The sequence below is a fragment of the Micropterus dolomieu genome, unplaced genomic scaffold (genome assembly GCF_021292245.1).
Source record: "Micropterus dolomieu isolate WLL.071019.BEF.003 ecotype Adirondacks unplaced genomic scaffold, ASM2129224v1 scaffold_322, whole genome shotgun sequence".
In the NCBI taxonomy this organism is placed as follows: Eukaryota; Metazoa; Chordata; class Actinopteri; order Centrarchiformes; family Centrarchidae; genus Micropterus; species Micropterus dolomieu.
In genome coordinates this window covers 1-3,539 of record NW_025744311.1, presented here as the reverse complement: position 1 = coordinate 3,539, position 3,539 = coordinate 1, and the positions used below count along the sequence as shown (strand labels likewise).

Here is a 3,539-nt window from a genome sequence, read left to right as displayed (position 1 = left end):
AATAAAAAGACTCATAAAGTGATTATGACCAAAGCTTAAATCTTTAATAACAGCCAAACAAGAGTTTAAGAGACAAAAACTAGGAAACAGCTGACAGCATCATTTTCTCAACCTGCTTCTTTATGAGTGATCTAAACATGTAATGATAGAAAAGACTTTTACTGTCTGAGTGTCTTTTTGGAAAAGTCTAAATGTCTCTGTCAACCTGTGCTGGTTTTACCGCTCACCACATCAACGTGTAACTGGTCGTTAAGTCCTGATGTCCAGTCAGCTGGATCCACTGGAGCAGCAGAAACTGGAGAGACAGGTGTGCTGGTACCACGATGGTACTGCTCTCCACTTCAGTAGCCACAGGTAGACCTATGAGGAAGATTAACACATAAAATAAGTCATTTCAGTAAGTTGACATGTTCATACACTGAGTGTTGCTAGAGGTGAATAATTGTTTAGTTATTGTTGATGTAGGCCTAAACTTACCAGCACTGTCAGCTTCCTGGATGAAACCAGTGATGGAGGTAGAGGTGGAGGCTGATGGACCTGCTGTGAAATAAGAAGAATAAATAAATTGACTGAATTGAAATGACTTGTGCTCTTAGCTTAAATCTGGAGGATCTTATATCTTATTTAGATAAGATGTCTTTTCAACACTGGCAGCTTTGGAGGAGGCTCCATGATGCTGCTCCAGAATCAGTCCTTAAAAACAGCGACTACACACTCCCTAGCTGACAGATTTGACTTATAATCAAAGGACAGGGCCTCTCTATAGGTTTAACTCAAACACATAACCTACCAGCAGTGTCAGCTTGTTGGGTGACAAACAAACAACAACCACAACAACAACCAATGATGCTTCAACAAAACTACAAGGTAGTAACTCATCTTTCTCTAGAGTCTCTCTGTCTTCCTGTCAGCCTCTTTCTCTCCACATACTGAACTAAAACAAACTTTTTTATTGATTTTATATCTTGATTTTTAAGTTATAAAGCCAGTCATCAAAGTAGAAATCAGAAAATAGAAAGTGATTACATTCTCTCTCTCTCTCTCCTCTTCTGGAGTCTAAAGTCTGAATGTCAGAGCGACGCTCGGCTGTGGGTGGAGATATTCTCTTATTCAGTCAGTCTCACTCAGTTGTTGTTGCTCAATCCACAAGATCCACTGCTGCTCACAAATCAGACGACTACATTCACAGTTAGCAAAGACATGCGGGAAAACTGTGAGCTGATGAAAGTCTGTGATTCGTTGCTACTTTAGCTGCAGGATTTCAAACAGAACTGAACTGTGCAGTCAAAATGTTTCTAATGTTTTCAGAATCGTTCTGGAGGTTCATCATTGTGTCTGTGGGTTTAGCAGCACTCATAATAATTGTTGTGGCAGTCAACATCTGGACAAGAACTAAAGGTGAGAACATTCACAGATGAAACTCAGAAACAGGAAGTTTTGATAAAGCTGGATTTTCACTGTGGAAACTAAAGTCGACTCTCTCTTTTCTTTTCAGGGACAAAAACACAGATGGATGAAAACACAGTGAGTTTATAATGTTTTTACAGTTGGTACTTTACACAGCAAACCAGTGTTTGTGACATCTGTTCTTCATTCTGAAGTGTAGATATAGATAGAAGAAGACAAACAGAAACAGGACTCACTGAGTTGTACTGAAGTGGCCGTAGCAGCAAAGTTCACAGGATTCATTGCATATAAAAATGAAAATAAAAGAATATTACAATAAAAATTAAATGGATGCAAATATTAGATAAACATGACAGTTTAAGTACAACACCAACACAAACTACAGCCTCCAAAGACGCCATAGATCTGAATCAACACGTCTTTGACACAGTGTCAATACAAACTGAACATTATTCCAGATTAAAGGGTCAGTTCACCTAAATTACATCACATCATGCAGTATTTTCTCACTTAACCTCTAGCAGCTTTAAACAACACAGATAGTTTAGTTTTATTTCCAAAAACAACGTCCACGTTACTGTACTACTATAAAATCTAGTTCCAATGCAAACTGTCCAGCAGCCAGTCAGCTCAGCGTTTGGCTCGATAAGGAAACGAACATGTGATTACAACACATGAAACTCTGCTCTCCTATTTGCTCGACTGACGCACTGAAGACGGCATCAATTTAAATATAATTTGTCCTCCTGTTCACCTTATTTATGAGAATAAATTCAATGCATGCAAGTAGGCGTATTAATTAATATGATTCCTGATTAAAGTGTCCAACATATTTGAGGTGTTCTCTTGCAGAAACAGAATCTCTGTTTGTGTTTATTATCCTCAGTCATGGTTCTTTTTGTGCGCCGCAAATTATCTTAAATTATGTTTTTTTATTGCGCACTTCAGGGGAAATCAATCAAACGAGTGTGTGATTATTTAGAAAGGCTTTAAGCCTATACTACTCAGAGGTAATATTTCTATATATGTTACACAGTAGTAGGCCTTCATTTCAAACAGTTTCATCCTTCTGCCATGTTTCTCATTTCTCCTCTTTATGTGCGTACGCATGGTTCAGAGTTTACTTACGGGACGCACATTTTCCCATCAAGTTTGTTTTTTACAGATCACAACCTTTGCTTGGGAAGTGGCGTGCGCACGTTTCCAGCCCTGTTTATTACGTACGCACCGTTATAGTAACTAATGGTGCGTTCAGGGTCTGATTGAACTGTGTTCAGTTTCAAAACATCAGCAGTAAACTGGGAGGAACATTTTGGATTTGGGGTACCACATAAACACTCCCTCTCTGGTCAGTCAGCTGCAGGAACATGTGACAGTTTGGGGTAGCCTACTTTATATTTACTCATATATTTATTTATTTTACTTTAATTAATTAGTTAATTTCCTTCTGCGTGTCCTTCGTTACCACAGAAACACTTCCTCTCTCAGTGGCAGAAACATGTAACAGTAGCTGATGGTGCGTTCAGGTGCTGTCAGGTTATTTCTTATCTCCTTGTGTTAAATGTGGATCGGTGATGTGAAAGTTGTCAGTTAAAGTGTGTCAGAGTGAGGGTTTGTTTGTGTTTCACAGGTGAATAATGATGAAGATGAAGATGATGGTGTGGTGAACTATGAAAACGATGGAGACCCTTCTGCCTCTGTCAGACTCCACTGATCAACAACTTCCATATCAACATCAGCTCATCAGAGAAAAGACTCCACTGCAGTTAAATAACAGCACATTTACACGAGTAGTTGAAGCCTTTAGAGAACTGTTGAGAAGATTTCTTAAGGTGCTTTGTTTATGTAACAAGGAAAGGTCAGACAGGTCTAGCTTAGAGTAAAGCCTAGTTCACACCACACAGTTTTAAGCCCGATTTGCCGCTCGGCGACCGTCAGGCTGTGATCAGGGGTAAATCAGAGATCGATCGGCGGTCGCCAGTCGTCATGTGTGAACTACTCAAGGACGCTTCAAAACGGCTTCCCGACACATTCCTGACACATCGCAGACGCCAGCCAGATATCTAGCATCCAAATATCTGGAACATTCGGCCGACTCGACATCCACATCCAGCCAATGAGAGCAGGCAGCT

The 3,539-nt window shown here is 39.8% G+C and overlaps 2 long non-coding RNA genes across 3 annotated transcripts; one reads left to right on the top strand and one right to left on the bottom strand.

Moving 5' to 3' along the window:
• Positions 1-22: 22 nt before the first annotated feature.
• Positions 23-875, bottom strand: LOC123967360. Its single transcript, XR_006824237.1, has 2 exons — positions 478-875; positions 23-360 (listed from the first exon to the last, which is right to left on the bottom strand). It is a non-coding gene; the product is annotated as an uncharacterized LOC123967360 (long non-coding RNA).
• LOC123967359 lies at positions 835-3,516 on the top strand. 2 transcript variants are annotated; one of them, XR_006824236.1, is made up of 4 exons: positions 835-867; positions 1,056-1,398; positions 1,496-1,524; positions 3,038-3,516. It is a non-coding gene; the product is annotated as an uncharacterized LOC123967359 (long non-coding RNA). The 2 variants fall into 2 exon arrangements; XR_006824235.1 differs by lacking the exon at positions 835-867 and having other exon boundaries at positions 877-1,398.
• Positions 3,517-3,539: the final 23 nt, after the last annotated feature.